Source organism: Neopelma chrysocephalum, unplaced genomic scaffold, assembly GCF_003984885.1.
Source record: "Neopelma chrysocephalum unplaced genomic scaffold, ASM398488v2 Primary Assembly neopelma1_125, whole genome shotgun sequence".
NCBI classification, from domain to species: Eukaryota; Metazoa; Chordata; class Aves; order Passeriformes; family Pipridae; genus Neopelma; species Neopelma chrysocephalum.
In genome coordinates, this window is record NW_020897787.1 from 1,936,781 (window position 1) to 1,954,377 (window position 17,597).

The 17,597-nt window shown below is 41.6% G+C and overlaps 1 protein-coding gene across 7 annotated transcripts in view; it reads right to left on the minus strand.

Moving 5' to 3' along the window:
- Positions 1-17,597, minus strand: part of SMPD3 (sphingomyelin phosphodiesterase 3) — an 88,478-nt gene that overhangs the window by 38,952 nt on the left and 31,929 nt on the right. Inside the window, exon 1 of one of the 7 annotated variants that reach the window (XM_027698203.1) lies at positions 7,608-7,691. The exons of 5 other annotated variants lie outside the window; for them this stretch is intronic. The gene's annotated coding sequence lies outside the window, so the exon portion shown is untranslated. Of the gene's footprint in view, positions 1-7,531; positions 7,692-17,597 lie in introns of those variants that run through there. One more of the 7 variants, XM_027698204.1, reaches the window with a different exon arrangement.

The window sequence follows — 17,597 nt, forward strand, 5'->3', positions numbered from 1 at the left end:
CCAACTCCAAATTCTAAAATATACCTGCAAAACTTTGTGCATTCTCTTATTGGATGTGAATGCACCAATACCAGCCTGGAAGCATCAGCTGACTAGTCAAAGACATGTCCTGTGGGAACTTTTCACCAGGGTATTTATTTCAACTTCATTTTAAGGCATGAAGGCTCACCTAAAAATCTGGACACCAGAAACTTTCTTCAATTATATGTATTTCAGTGGAAATAGAGGCAGACTGACAGTTTCTGTTGTTTTTTAGAGGGGCCAATGCCATGAATGCCTCTAAAAATATCCTGGTTATGCAAACAAAGTAACACAGCAACCAATGCCAGTTATGATCAGCAAGGCTATTGCTTTAAAATATAAATTTAATTGCATTGTTTGAGTAACTTCTTGGAATTCATACCAAGATATCCTAATCAGTAGAACTGTCTTTTCTCATATGGAGGACAATCACATATTTCCAAGTGTCAATTCCTATTTATGGCCTTAGGAACTGGTAAGAAATAGAATCAATAGCATAGCCTCTAATGGCTGAAAATAACAGCAAATACTTCAGACAGCTTGAAGTTTTCAGAAAAGCTTTGCTATCAGGCAAGATTCAGACAAAGCAAAAGTTCATGTGCCCAGCTGGTGATCTCAGCCAGCACCTGGAAAACTAAACACTCTCTATTTTGAGCCCTTATTTGGTGTGCTTGGGTAGTGAGGCAAGTGCAGAGCACAACCCCCAATCTGTGACCCTGAGCTCTGTTTATACAAGAGACACGGAAGGGGCTCTATTTACAAAATCACCTTTTAGTGTGCTTTAGCCTCCTATTTTACAGGAGCTGGAGTAATTCAATAATGGCTACATAAATCTGATCTTTGTAGATGGTTTGTTTAACAAACCTCAGTGAGACAGAACAGTGTTGGCTTTAGGTGCCCAATACAGGAGTGGAGATAAGATTTTTCCTCCTCATCTTTCACCACCTAAAACCTCCCAAGGCCTGACTCCAGCCTTGCCTTGCCCAAAACTTGTCAGGGGGCACAGGCTCCCTGCACAATGAAAAGCTGGACTGTCTCAAGCAGCACTTTGAGCCTTCAGGCTTCTGGGTAGTCCAAGACAGTTCAAGAGAAGTATAAAGTAATCAATTTTCCCTGGAGTAGGTATTTTTATACTGTTGAAATTGGTCTTAAAGCTGGCAAAGAAAAGTTACCTTAACCGACAGTAAATCCAACACAAATCCCTGCCAATAAATATCAGTTTCTCTATAAAAAAGCTTACCTCCAATTCTCAAAATAATTTATAAAGGAAATTAAAATACAGCACAACTGAACTAAAACACAGCTACTCCTATAAAGAAAGTTAAAGTACATTTATTCATGTTCTACTTTTGGAAAATTGGAAAAACAGAGAATTTGTAACTTGAAGAAGTTTTCATGGAAACCCTGAGACTGGACTCCTTAACTCACAATTTCCAGCTCTACTGACAAAGGCATATTTCCTCAGGATCCAGAGACCTAATTGTATGGTGGGTAATCATATAAAAATCAGCATTACTCAAAACTCAACACAGAAATACTGAATCTTTCCCCCAAAACTTACGACTGTGTCAATGCGAGAATCCAAACTCAAGATTTCTTAAGATCAAATTGCTCTGAGACATGCAACAAAAATACTCAGCCTATTTTCAAGCAGTTAAACATAAGTCTATTAAAATTCTCTTTTTAAAAACAAAACAAAACAAAAAATGACCCCAAGCACTCCACACTTGCAGCTTTTCAAACATGGTGACAAATTCAAGCAAAAATATTCTGTTTACTTATTTGTAAATTCATTTCACTGCACTGGTAGGTTAAACTGTGCCAATCCTCTCAGAGTTCCATTTCTTCTTACAGAGTAAGACATAAAAGGAGATAGTTAGCAATATATGAGTATTTCAAAATATCCCACCCAGTCTCTCAGCACTTGGCAGTCTCTGATATTTGCCATCACTTTTCTCCCACAGACATCCATGAATCCAGTGCTCCCTTCCCCTCCAGGCTGGGCCTGGTTCACGTGTTTGCCACCACAATGGCAATCTCCAAAAACATCCTTCACTCTCCCAAGAATGCAGAACAGAAGGACTGCAGCACGTTCCTCACTCATCCTAAGATTTACTGCACTTTTTGTTAACCATTGCCCTGCACAGGAAATGCTGATCCCTCCTCTGGTCCTTCCCAGCTCCCCTGACAAACCGGGCACTTCCCTGTCCCAGCCCAGGAGTTCAGTGCCAGGGCATCCTTTGGGCTCTGCTAACCCTGGGAGGAACCACCTTCGGGCACTGGCACCACAGTGCCCAAGAGCTCTGCTTGCTGTGGGCAGAGCAGATCCCAGCTCCTGCCTGCAGCTTTCAGCCTTTCAGGTTCTGTGTTCAGAGATGTCCCCTCCTCAGCCATCACTGCTGCTGGGCACGAGTTGTGGGGGAATTTGGTAGAAAAAAGTGAACGCAAAATTTGAGGTGGGATAGGAAGAGGGGAACCTCATTTCTGAGCCAGAATTTTTTGTATCTCTGTGGAAGAAACAAGAATAAAGGGTAATCTCATTTTTTGGAGTATATACAAAATTATGTATATCCTTGAAATATCAAAATTGTGTTGCTGGTAATCAAAGTTGTCCCTGTTTAGAAACAAAACAAGAGAAGATGTGCTAAATATGGAACATTCTACCACTTCTACCACTAAATCAGAGAGTAGTATAAACCAGAAAAAGAACCTGACGAGAATCTGAAAAGAAAAAACAATGAATGAAGGGAAATGAGCAGCTACTTTGTTAGGGTATGCATATGTGCATACAGAGCTCCTTACTGTTCTGGGGACTTTTATTTTCCTTAAAAATTCTGTGTTTTTCTGTTATCAAATGCATTTGTAAAGATCAGGACAATCTACAGATATTTCATTTTACCCCCCATATTTTGATTACTCTTGCAACTGCAATGAGAGCAGGCAGTGTCCTGTCCAGAAGGAGCAGGAGGGGCAGAGTATTTGCACACATCTGTCAAAGGAAGCCCTGCAGTGTTCCTGTGTGCTCACCAACAGATGATGCACACTACATGCTTCTCTTAGCCATCAGCAGAACAAACTTCTTTAAATATTTAATATGCTTTTGAAAATTTCCACTGAGTCAAACTATTACTAGTTTTTTATTATGATTGAAAGTAAAATGTTTAATTGAAACAGCTGTTCCTTAATCAATAACCAGAAGCTCTGTGCACCAATGCGTGGGCTTTCCAGATTACATTTTCATGCACGGTATTTCATGCATGATATTTCCATATACCAGAATATAAGATAAGTCAAAATAAGATCTCAATCCAAATAAAAAAGCTGTAGAGAATCTGAAGTGCTAATTCAAAACAGACCTAGGCCTATCCCCAGTATAAACAATTTGATCTCAGTATTAGATTTAAGATGCAAAGCAAACATCCTGGATCCTCCCTGCTGCTTTCATTCACTCAGCCAAGCTTTACTGTCACAACTGTTCACCCAGCAGACAAGGTCCTGTGGAGAGATGCTGCTATTCCAGGGGGAAAAGTACGGAGTGCACTGAAATTTGGTCCAAACATAGTCAGAAAAACCAAAGAGTGGCTTCTCTTTTTTTTTTCTTTGCCAGCTCTGGTTCCATATTCACAGTGCAAGCAACTAATTTTAGCTTCCAAAAGGTTGGGTTTAGTAACCACTGCACACCCAGCTGTACCACGGCAAGTTACACAGGGGGTGCTTTCACCAGACCTTCACTGAGGTATTTGTCAAGCTTCTTCCATGCTCCAGACTCACTGTGCAGTCCATTATTTTCAAAGAGCATTCTCAGACGTGTCAAATGTCTGTGCAAATTATTAGGTTTATAGAAGTGCTAAGCAGTACAGCACTCACAGGAGGACTGTTAATGCAATGCCTAAACTGGAGAGACTTTTGCTACATCTTCCAAACCAACAGAGGCTTGTCCTGCTATTAAATAAACTCATTTTGCCCTGTGATTCACTTCAGAATTCAATTTTTAAGAGTCATTTTGTAGAGCAGAAATATATTTCTAAAAATTCAGTTGTCTTTACTAGAAATGCAAGCTTTCACATATTGAATGTAAGGATCTTGGAAGTGAAGCTCTTCAGCACTGAAATGAAAATCATATTTCAGTGCAAGCTTGCATTATCTCCTGCATGTAACAGAACAGTTCCCAAAGGAAAAGGTGCAAGTTGTGAAAGGTAACGTTCCTGATACTGTTATTTTTGGGAGGTTATCTGATTCTCCCTCCACAGCTGAAGATGTCACATACCAGCAACGGAGAGTCTGTGTCATGAATGGTACAACTTCAGTGATGAAAAACAAATGCCTTTTTTTTTTCAATTATCTTTAATAGCTATTAGTTGCATTTCTACCTCTGCTGGCTGCCCCTTGCCTATGCTACACTTTTCAGGACATACTTTTATTTGAGTATTGCAGGTAGAGATGCCATTTGTTTTTGGCCAGGGCTTGTACTCCTATATTGTCTTTAGTAGGACTGCTCCCAGAGGTGAATTTGCTTTAGTGAAGCAAATGCATACTGGGAAAGCATGAGAGAACTGTTAGATGGAATAATATTATTTGTATAATTCTGATTATTATGCACCCCAAATTTTGTAAGATCTGAAGTGATGCAGAAGGAACACACTGTTACTATCTTACATAATTCATCCTGATCACTTAAATAGTTTCTTAAAACAGCATCCCCTGGATGCCAGTTCTGAAGTGTTTAACGAGGTATACATAAAGAGGGGAATAATTATAATGGGGGTGTAATGAGCTTCACTATCAACGGGAGTCAAAGTACAGTAGATTTTTATCTCAGATAATTTTTGTTATGTGCAGTAAATGCACCAGCAAAACTGAAAAAATAAAGCCTTTGTATTTCCTCTAGTGAAAGGAATTCACAAAAGAGAACAGTAATTTTTATTCCTGTTTTGTTCTATGAATCTGACAGGTGTTATCTGCAAAATGAAGGGCCAGAAGCCTCGTGCAGTGACATAAAGCTGTATTGTACAGGACACAAAAACACTTCAAATTCCACTGTGCCTTGGCTACAGGTAAGGAAAACCCACTCATGTCTGTGCAATTAAACATCAAACTTTTCCCACCAAAAGGACAACCTGCAATAGGATGGGGAGCAGTAACTCCCTCAGCTGTGAGTTAAGGCTGCTGTCCCAGAGACACCCCGGGCCAGCACAGCCCCAGCTCCTGAGAAATGAGGGACCTTTCCTGGGGAACAGCAGCATTCATGGCCAAGCCACCTTCATTCCCTCCTGGGCCCTACAGCCAGAACAGCCACAGAGTCCCCCAATATTGCTGGTACCTTTTGTAGCAAGTGCTGTCAAGCTGGGCAGGGCCTGGGAGGAGATCCCTGAACTCCCACAGAACACAGAGCAGGTACCACCAGCTGGTTACACTATTCATTCTGCTTAAAAGGATTATTGATCTCTTGGGATGGAAAATACTACTGGGCAAAAGCCATAAGGCCAGGATATGCAAGATCCAGCCATTTCATCCTTCCAAAGGTGAAAAAACTCTTCTACCAAATTTTAAAAGTTTGTGTTCTGGTTTAACACGCACGAATAATTTTTCCTTTCTATCTCAGAGTGTCTTGTGCATTTAAAGAAGTAATTTTGTAGCTGAGTTACAAAATTACTTGCTGAATTTATTATCCTGAAACCAATTGAGAATTCTGACTGGCTCACCAAGGCAAAGAAGCCCAACTGGTAGGCACTGAAGGTGGTGAGACTTCGTTGCTCACCCAGCTGATAACACAACTTGATTTTCAGCAGTGAGAGACTCAGGAAACAACTCATGTAGGTCACTTGGAGAGCTCCAACCTGATCTTGTAAAACTGCTGTAGGTAAAGCACTAACTTGTCAAAGTGCCTCCCATGCTGCTTGGCACATTATTCTGTCCTTGTTATCCCATGTACCAGACACACTGCTGATACATTCACAGATCAATGAAATTATAAGCAGCTGGCAGAAGAAAGGAAGGCATGAATACAACCTAAGTAAATTCAAAGCAAATTCACTTCAGTTCCAAAACCACTCCTCCAGAATCAAAGATGTTCTTTGAAGTCAACTGTTATTGAAATGCAGGTCTACTGATTTTTCATTTTATACAACCCAGGATTTTCTGTGCTCCAACATTATCTGAAAACAAACAAAGCAGAACAGCAACAAATAAAAGCACTAATTCTATGTTTGTGAGTATTTCTCGGAAACCAAATAGCTGCCTTGTTTTATCACATTCATCCCTCTTTTCAATTGCAAGAACTCTGACAAACAATTTTTGAGGAAACAACTGCTTTTGTAATTAACATTGATCTCTCCAGGCAAATGTGTATGGGCTGCCCAGGCCTCTCTGAGCTATTTGCATTCCCCAGCCCCATCACAGCTGCTTGCTGGAGCTCCAGAACACATGGACACATTACATTTATAGAACAGGCACACACTGCAAACTGAACTATTTCAATTAGGACCCTATTTTGAAAGTCCTTCGCTGAGTCCACTTGCAATGGCTCATACCCACAGATCTACACAAACATCTGCAACAAGTAATTCAGGCAGGTGGAAACCTTGTTCACACTGTAGCTGTGGCTTTTCAAGGCTGCCATGTCAGTAAGGGACGAGTAATACTCAATAGAAAATTCTCACTTTGCCCTTTATCACTACACATGAAAGTTGATACCACCTGCAAATGAAGTTGATCCCAGAGCAGCTGAATGCAGCTTCTGTCAGCAGGGCACCAGGGACCTGGACATGGGTGTCAGCTCCCACAGACTCCTCCATGGGAGATCTCCTATTACTGACCTTTTCTGCCTTGATTTGATTGCCTTTCAAAAAAAAGGCTTGTTAAAAGCAGCATGACAAAGGCTAACAGAGTTACATGCAGAGAAGCCAAATAGAATTGAATTGAAGACAGCTTGTACAGATCACCTGCAAGCCCAAACACAGGGGAGCACTGAGCTGAATGACTCCATCCTCACTCCACTGGCTTTTTGAAGCCTAAATGTATAGGGATGACTCAGGAATCTGAATTAAGAATTCACCTGTAAAATCCTAGGCTTCAGTATGCAGTACATAAACAGAAATAAAAGGTTGCCTTAAACAGTGTATGGAAGGCTGTATAAGTTAATTTAGTGATTACATTGCACTGTGTGGAATGAGCCTTTCTTAAAGCCCATCACTGCAGCAATCATCCCCAGGGACCCTTGCTGACACTGCCAATCTCAGTGTTAGATTTGAAATTGTGCTGATCCAAAGACTGGACCTTGTGTTCATCATTCTGGAATGAGCCAATTGAGAACAAATGACTTCTGCATGCATATATTTGGTGCAAAGAACCACTTGTGACTCCTACAAACATATAAACCTCTGGCTTTATTTTGAGGGCAGAGTGATGGCACATCTTAGATGCAAAAGCTTAGAATGCCACTGATCACATTGTGTCAGCTTGCCACGTAAGCATTAAGATCTTTCAGTGTCCAAATGCTTTAAGTATTCACCAGAAAAACCGTGTTTTTTCAAAAGAGAATAATCTTTGGGATTATATCTCTGGGATAATCAGAATAATCAACTAACCATGCATATGTTGGTTACCAACTGTTCTGATATTGTGGTGGTTTGGTACTTCAGCAGACTAACATTTCTTTTAAACTCAGTTGTCTCCCTAAGTTGCAATGTAAAGAGAAAAGAGGTTCAGTTAGTTCTCCCCTAATTACAACTTTGCTTGCTTTTACAAAACATACAATGCTTCATGCTCAAATACCATCAGCAGAAGAATCACAACAGAACTATCACTATAAAGTAATTTTTATGATATGTAAAAATCCTATCCCCTTCCAAGTGACCTCACAGACTGCAGCACGTTTGCCAGACAGTCACTGAGCAGCCAAACCCTCACACATCAAACCACCCCTGTCAGAGCACACACACAGTTCTTAGACACAGAACAGATTTGGATTCTGAACCCCTCAGCCTGAACTCTGCATTCCCTATAAAGAGATGGTCTCTGCCTGAAGCAGCACACTTGAGAGCTGCCAGGAAGCACAGCAGCCACGAGCTGCTCCTCCACAGGGACACTGAGGAGCAGCTGAGGATTATTTGATATTGTGCCTCAGACAAGGAGGCTGAAAGCTGAGCAGGTTTAACCACTGTAATTCGGTTTCACATGGTGAGGCCAGGAGAGACTTTGTGCTGTAAGTCAGTGAGAAAAAAATCTTATTTATAAGTGGGTATCTAGGCAACTTTCCCATCAAATACTTGAATTAATAATAATGTAGGATGTGTGACTTAACTTTCTGTTTTGCTTTATGATACAAGCCTGTTGAGCCTGGGTTTTAGTGATTTACTAGGTATAGGACATATTTGTCCTCATTTCTTTTTCCCTGTGAGCTGTGACCACATCTTTTTCCCCTTAGAAAAACCCTTTGAATTACTTTTATTTCTTCCTATTTGGGGGAGTATAACTGAATTATTATTATTATTATTATTATTACTTCATGGAAATTCCCCCAACAGGACCAGGTTCAGTATAACTACACAAAAAAGCTCATCACCAACAGACTTTGCCATTCACACAGCAGGAAGCCCAAATCTTGCAACGTGCCTTATTTTTAACTCTGCCTAACATTTTCTGTTTCACAGTTCTCTTTTAATGCATGCAGACACGTAAGTACTGTTAATACATCTCACTTCTACTCATTTGTATTTATACAGCATAAATCTGCTTTCAATGTAGCACTTTGACCTGCTTTCAGGTTTAGAACCCTACCTTCAAGACAAGCTACATTGAGGAGAAATGTTACAGGAATGAGCCAGAGTTGTATCTCTTGTCCCTGGCTTTCATCTCAGAGACAGTTAATTCCATCATTAGCACAACTTGACTGCCAGCCAGGACAGAGGGTGAGCTTTCCACAACAGCCCAACCCTGTCGTTCTACATAACCTGCATTCCTTTTTCCTGTGTATCAGGAGGATAAACCTGATGACTAGAGGAGAGAGCAGGTTATGGCCAATACAGGCCAAAGCACTGATTCCCAAACTTTGAGCATTTGTGACCCCCCTGTGTCACCCAAGGGCCAGTCAGACCCTGCCCTTTCCTCCTTGCATGGCACAGCACGAGCTGCCCCACAGTGACCCCAACCCTGGCAGCAGCAGCAGCAGCTGGGGCAGACACCCAGCAGAGGAATGACTGTCCTGCATCTGTCCCCTGCCCCTGGGGCAGCTCCTGGGCCCTGTGTGCACCTCCTCAGTCCCTGCCCCATGGCCCAGGCCAAGCTGACCCCCCTGCCTGAGTCCTGCGCTGACAGAGCTCGGATTGAGGCCCAGCCTGGCAGGAGGGACTGCCCGAGGAGCTGGAGAACCTGCAGCTATCACTGCACCAGTGCTCTCTGAAAACAGGCACTGGGATTCTTTGAGGCAACAACCAGCTGTGCAATGCCAGTCCAGCAACTTTCCCCTTTGAGATGACTCCGTTTCTTGCCTTCTATCTCACCCCTTCCCACAGCTTTTAGGAGAGCAGCAACAGCCTACTTTGGTGTCTTTGATGGAAAAATTATTATTCATTGTACAAGATTTCCCATTGCATATACAAAATCATTTATTTCATACTCAACATAGGAAAAACTGATGCGTTTTCATCGACATAATTAATGTTTGTTGTATTATCACTCCAATAACTATATACAGTTGTAGCTGGAGAACAACACTCAGCTCTGAAAGAGCTCTCTTCAGCTGCAGATCAATGCAAATGCAGCTGGGAATTCAGCTTTTGTGAACAGGTCAGCAGCATGACTAGCATATTAACATCTCAGCCAAGGAGCAACACTTAGAGCTTTCTTGTAAAGGTTAATGAAAGGGCTCAACATGTACTTCAGCAGTGATTATTTCCAAGAAATTGGTTAAAGGGAAATGGGCCTCACTTGAATTTTAATTTAAATTATAATTTTAATCTGAACACTTAATAGAGGTGTTGTCTGACTTAAGAATATATTCTTGCTCCTGATCCCATAGTAACCTGCTTAGATTTGTTCAAATTAATTGTGTATGGTGTTACTGATTAAATTCCCTGAGAAAAGACACAATACTCATATATAATGACTAATTCTCTCAGCTTACTGATTCTAAGTTCAGAATCATAATGTCAGTGCAAATGCAGAATACAGGAAAGACAGATGCTACACTTGGATCATACCAAGAGCAGCAGCTCACAGTAGCCATAACTATTTAACATTAAAGATGTACACTGCTGTCTACTTAATTTTGCATTAATTTGCCCTCCCCACCACCACCCCCAAAAATTCTGGCAACACAAATAAATAGGCACCTCCCAAATATCCATTTGGAAGCATTCAGCATATTAATATATTTTTCACTCTAAAGACCCACATTGGAATCCTCGCATGAACTGTCATTAGAAACACATCAAATGGCATCGCCTGCAATGCCCCCAGGACTGAGGGACAGCTCAGCCTCCTGCAGGAACCCACCTGCTGCTCCACAGGAGCTACAATTATTGGTCATATCTCCTCAGCTGGGTTTTACATCTCTCACAGGGTGATCCTCCCCTTTGCAGCCTGAAATCTTTGGGGCCTGCTTAGAAATGCACCCCCAGAAAGAGGAGAGCCTTGAGGCAGAGCTGCACCGTCCCTGGGTTCCCAATGCCCCAGGAAGGCTCCACTGCCCAGCCCTCAGCACAGGTCAGCAGCTGGCAGCTCAGCTACCAGAGAGCATGGTGCAAATGCAGAGATTCAAAATTAATACTGTCTAATTGCACATGGGAATACAGTAAACTGAAGAAGGAATTAAAAGAAATTAATTCTCCCAAATTCTTCCTATCTCTTACTGAGGGAAAACTTATCTTAGCCTCGTTATCTTCTAAGGACAGGGCTCTGTCTGCTCGAAGGTGCTTCTCAATCTCTTCTGGGGCTTTTATTTTTAACCAGAGGAGGTTTGTTCAATCCAAGTCTGCTGAAACTCCTCAGCTCATATCTGGTATCACACCCTGAGATACTGGAGATGGAATTTAAAGCACTGTTAGCACTCAGTACAATCTCCTAAATGTTGTCAAAGGGATTCTTGAAAGCTACTCCTTGTCTGCTGCAGACATAAGATGGGAACCTAGCAAGAGATAACCCTTTGCATGCAAATAGCAAAGCAACATCAAACAATAAGAAACAACAATAAAGAGGCAAGCAATATTATATTCTTCTCTAGGTATCACTAAAAATCAACTGACAGTAACACAATCCTTTTAAGATACACCAAATGAAGATGAATAATCTGAACAGACAGCAAGAAATGTAATTATTTAAAATCTATAAGCAAGTGTAGTTTAAGACCACAGCTATGATAAACAACCTGACTTCTAGATTTCCTGTTAGTGAAGCACAATCTGCCCCTGACACCTCAGCAGGAATTCCCACCCTCCCTGGGGATGCACAGCTGCCAGCAGACCAACAGCCACACTTCCAGGCTTTCCTTCCATCTCTAACTTTGGAGGCCTGTTTTTAACCTTCCATTTCTGTGAGCCTCTCAAACCCGAGCCAGTGGGAACTGCACAGATCTGAAGGCAGAATTTCTTCCCAGTCCTGACTGTGTTACAGGTTCCACAGGAACACACTGTGACACTCATCCAGCCTGGACAGCACTGACACCAAAGGGCAGGAGGGGACACTGCCAGGAGACAACTGGGAGCACTGGAAAACTTGTTCTCAGGAGGGAACCTGCTCTGTGCAGTGCTGGCCATGCCATCACTTCATTCACCCAAGACCTGTCTGTCTGAACTGATGAGCACGTTGTGTGCACGAACAACCACGGGTGCATTTGCATAAATTAACATTGATCAGCACAACTGGGCAGCACTTTATAATCATCCCATGAGAGCTGAAGGGAAGAACTGCTGCCCTCACTGTGCTGCCTGTGTGCATGCTTCATAATGGAGTTCATTCTTCTCCATTGTATTAAACTCCTTCTTTCGTTCACATATGGGTAAAGTATTTTTATTTTATGATACAAAACCTTCGTAAAAGCAACAAAAAGGAATTTAAAGTAAACACAGGCAATATGTAAAGAATAAAAAATACCTAAATTCAGCAGGGATATCACTGTCTCCTGTGTATAGAGAAGGAGAAAGGACCAGGAAAAAGGAAATTCCCTCCTGTGTAAATCTCTAATGAAGATTAATTCAATAGATTATGCATCCCTGTGGATTAAGAAACTCCAAATACATAAAGTAAACATTCACAGGTTCATTGTCCAGACATGAACAAAAAGGTACATCTTTGAAGAGATGCTGAGAGAAACAAGAATTGCACTCTTTTGAACTAAACAATTGACTGTCCCCCTCACAGCAGGAAAACCTCCCCCTATTAAATTAAATGCTACTGTAATGGGTGCTGATCTGCAGAACGGTATGGTGACATGCAGTTCCTTTCTCTGAACAAAAGATGCTGTTTTTCCAAATTAACCTGAAATCAACCCACTAAAAATGGCTTAAAATGAATAACTGCATTACTGGACTATCTTTTCATAGTTGTTAGTTTATATTCCTCCCAAAGATAAAGATAATTTATACTATGGAAGGAAATGTTCCTTGTAGCTCACAATCATAGTTCTGCTTTGGATATCCATTCTTCAGTGGCTTTGATGTCCCTTCCTAACAGCAAAGAGGTTTATATGCAACCTGTGTGCCAACTAGTGCTCATTTTTGCTTTCAGAAACACAATTGGCAATAAGTAAACTGCAAAAATTTACAAGTCTTCTGAATCCTGTTGTCAGTTAATTGTAAGTGCTTTCTTTTTTCTCCCAACTTGTATGCAATTCATTACACTTTAGCTTTTCTTCTTGGCCATGATAAAGCCTGACACAGTAGTTTTCTTTCTTCTTAATTAAAAATACTTTTTACTTTGTTTTAAGGTTTGGGAACTACTTTATTGTCTTTGGTGAGGGAAAAAACCTATTCTGTGGGCCTTTGTGCAGCAGGTCTGTGTCTTTGCCTGTGACTGAGAGGGCTCTGTTTTGCTAACCCAGATGGTCCCTTCTGGTCCTGCATTCCTTGGAAAGGACACCGAGTACTGTAACTGATGCTACATGGCTCACAGAAATCACAAACCACTTCCAAATGTCATGTAGCTACTGAGCAAGTTTTAGCCCCATTAATGCAATCTCACTGAAGGAAAAAATCACCATTTTCAAATGCAGTTTGAGTTAACAAGCTCTGGAATCAGAAAATTAGGTTGGTTCTACCATTAAATATAGGCATAAATGCAGTATATCTCTTCCCCAGACCTACAGCAGAAGAAATATGGTATTGAAAGTAAATGAAACCCTGAAAATACAAAAAACCTGACATTTTTTTAGACATGATGATCCTAAAAATAGTCACCAAGATGTATTTTTGTGTGGGCACAGGTATTTGACAAGTACCTGAAGAGTAACTCTTCATCACTATTGTTATGATCTACATCTTGTCCTCAGGAGTTTTACACCTTTTTGCAGCACCAACTCTTTCTGTGCCCTGTCAGGATTGCAGGCAGGGCAGTCAGGGGCCAACCCCACAGGAACCCCTCCCAGGGGATGCAGGACAAGGGAGCAGCACCACTGATCTGGTATGAGCAGACAAGTTTGTAGCCCAGGAGCAACACTTTGGAGTAACCTCCATAGAATTATGTGCAATGTGTAGCTCAAGACTGATAAGAACTTTCAGACAACCCTGACTCCACAAACCCACCCTTAATACATGATGCCAAAAAACCACCACCAACTTCCACAGGAATCCAAGCCAACAGGGGTTAGAAGCTGGAAATAAACTAGTATGGAAACAGGAAGAAAAGCACCAGCACCAAATCCAGTTTGCAATAAATATGGAGATGCACTCTGGAAAATCTAATACACATTTCTGTAGCAGTCAATAAGGATCTGAAGCACTGCTCTCTGTTAGGCATCTCTTTCAGGGTACACTGCTCACAACTCATCCTTCTCAGGGATCCACTTCAGGTATCCAGGCATTCACTAGGGCCTCCTTATTACTAAGAATGTGTTTGTTTGTAAGCAAGTCACTATTAAGAATTAATTACGATTAAGAATGTTTGTCCTGAAATTCTGAAACCAGTATGAAGTATTATCAAAGATTTTCCAACTTCTGAACTTGGATAAGCCTTTCTAAATCACCTCTGCTTTCACACAAGGGATTTTTCAAAGGCACAAAGAAGAGTTTGGTGTTCAAATGCCTTTAAAAATATCTTTGATAGAAAGCCACTAGGGAAACGAGTTAATGTTACAGCTCTGACTTTTCTAACATTACAAGTCCGTCCTTTGTTTCTCCTCTACAGAAAGAGCAACAAGTTTCTTGGAATGAAGAGTTAAATGTATCCCCCCTCACACACCAAGCATCAAAGGTGGGATTTTGTGCTCTCCTCAGAAGTCAGCAGCTCACAAACGCCTCCTCTTTGCCTCGCAGGGCTCCCAGAACTCACCTCCCACGTCCGTGGGGAACAGTGGAACCCCCTCCCTTCCAACTGCACACACTGAGCTCCTGCCAAACAAACTCACCAGCCTCACCTGCCTTCTGTGCTCTGACACTGCTCTCATTGCAGCAATGCAGGGACCTGCTGTTCATGGCCAAACCCTGCTCTCTCCCACCTGCTCTCAGAAGGGGAGCTGATCTCAGGGGCTTTCAGGCTGTCACCAGAAGCCCATATTTCATCCCCTAAAGCATTGCATGGGGAACAGAGGGGGGAAGAAAGATTATTGATTATTTTCTAAGGATGTCTTGGACAGATAAAGAAACTGGCTGCGATCTGAGAGAAGACTACTGTTCTTACAAATACCTAAAAGCCATTTCATTTTTGCACCTTTTAGGGTCCTGGACTTTAGAGAGGAACCCTCTGAACTTGACACATAGTTTTGCCAGACAGTTCATACTGAAAGGTACCTTTAGAGCTCAGAATTCAAAATAACTGACAACAGGAACAAGAAATTAGCTGGAATAAGCTGTTAAAAAATATTCTGTTACTTGGCTCAATGTCTGCCAATAATCTCACGAGCTTGCAGGAAATGCTGTGGCCCTGCTGGCCTGCCCAGGGTTGTTCCCCCGTGGCAGAGAGCTGAGCAGAGCTGTTTTCACACCAGCTGAGCACAGCTCAGCACAAGGCTGACCAAGAGCACTCCCCTGGGGGGTGTTCCCAACCATCCTCTGGGAACAGTCCTGGCAGCAGACAGAACACAGACTGGGGTCCTGCACTCTGTCCCCAAAACAGTGGACTGTTTGCCTTCCTTAATCCTTAAACGCTCCTTGAGGAATCATGGGGAGACAATGACAGAGTAGAAACACCACCCAAATAATAATAATGCCCATCTGGATCATTTTATATGACTACAGTCATCAGAGAATGGAAAAGCAATGCTGGTAAAATACACTACATAAAATAAAGAGTTAAAAAACTGGGTAGGTGCAAGACAAACACTAAAGAAAGTTTTCCGAAAGTAAAAAAATACACTTTTTTTTACTGACTGCAAGGAAAAGCACCCAGTGTCCTATTGAGATCCTTGTGTTATTCATCTACTTTTACGAACAAATACTGCAGAAAGAGGAAATTTCTTTTTACATATAGCTTCCTGATTCTCTGGTTCAATAAAAATCATTACACATTTATTTATTCTTCTACCTCTATTTACAGATAGAATCAAACTGTTAACAATTTCACCTGCTGATAGCAGCTATGAAAGACTTTGGGAAAAAGCCCAGTACATTACCAAGATCAACTGATCAAATGCTTTCAGAATCCAGCAGCAAAAACCAGAATCTTGACAGGAGCACTGCAATCAGAGTGCTAATGGAACACGTTGCCATCACAGTACAGGCAGAAGAGGTGAAATGCTGTTATTATTTGTTATTCCTGAACCCTGCAGGCCTGGATGCCCATTTGTGCCTGCAAACACTTGCAGAGCATAAGCTTCAAGGAAAATAAAACCACAACAGTATCAGACACAAAGGAGAAAACCCTCCCAGGCCAAGCTCTGCTCGGGAGGTTACACTGGAACAGGGAGGGAAAAAAAACCCTCTCAGTTTTCAGCTCCAGTGTTGGTGGTTTTTTTCCAGAGGTCACTAGCATAGACTTCCACTCTGTGAATTCCCTCTGAAGTGTTTTAGACAATCCACAAACAAAAGAGAATGTCTAATAACATCTCTCATGTATCTGTTGGTCTTTTTATGAACTGTACCTGATTGCACTTGAACTGCTCCTCTCCTTCCCTCCATCACCTTGTGTTCTGCATCCTTTATCTCATCAGCTCTCCCATCCAAATTTAATACTATTTTTACCACCACTATTTTTTCATTATTTATATAGTTCCTTCTCTCTTTCTCCACTACAACAATTCACACTTGATTTAGATATTGCTGTATATTTTGATAGGTTACCATCTAAAGCTCCAGTTCAGTAAATTACTGAAGTGACCAACCCTACCCAACGTGTTGATGGGTTATGTGGATACTGTTGTAAATCAATTTTTTCAAGATGAGCTGCATTATCATTACTTTAGTTCTTGAATACTGTGACTACAGTCTTCACAGCTAAACATGTTCAACAGCATTATGGTAAAACAGCACCAAAGAGTGACAGTTGTATTAAATTTCCAAGTACTCTGACAACCAACATTAACAAACTGAAATTTTAAGTCCTGGCATTAAGACAACACCTCTCAAAAAGAAACAATAAATAATTTGAAGAATTTGGTGCTTCATTAAGTGCCTCATTACCAGTACCAGCATGAACATAAGACACTGAGTTTAGGGATTTTTCATTTTTGTCAGTAGGTAGCAAGATGTGCCAGGGGTGCTGAAGCAGCTCTCCTACCAGCAAAGGCAAGGAGACCAGCAGCACTGAGCCCTGGCAAGCAGCAGCACAGGGAAACTTGGAACTGTTTTCCCCTGGCATCAAAAGTTACCAGCACATTATAGAGGCCTTAATTAATAATTTTTTCTCAGGCATACAGTTCAACTCTAGCTTTTTTGCTTGGGCAGTAATTAATGAGGTAAATGTTATTCTTAGATTTTAGAATTGCACGGGGATAACAGACTTTACTATCATCTTGGAAAGTCCTAATCACCCAACTCTGCTGCACTGGCTTTAAATATTCAAAGAGATTCCTATGGGAGCCATCCACTGCCAGTTTTATATAGCTGGTAACATTTTACTATAATCCCTACTGCCAGCACTGGATTATGCTCAGCTGTGCCCAGCTCCTTTATAGCTCATTCTTTGACTGCGATTTTCTCCTTCACTCTGCAAATCAAGGCTTATTTGGGAACGTACAATCTCCATTTTAAGCACATCTTTCAGGATTTAGGGAAAGCAGCTCAGCACATACAGATCAGCACACAGGCACACGCTATGATCACTGCAACCCCAGGGTCTGCTCTTCATCTGACAAACAAACCCACCACAGCCAAAGTCGAGTGCCAGTCTCCTGAGAATATTCCTGGAGAAAACGGGAGTGGGTGAGGGCTAACACATGGATGGGAGCTAACACATGGATGGGGGCTAACACATGGATGGGGGCTAACACA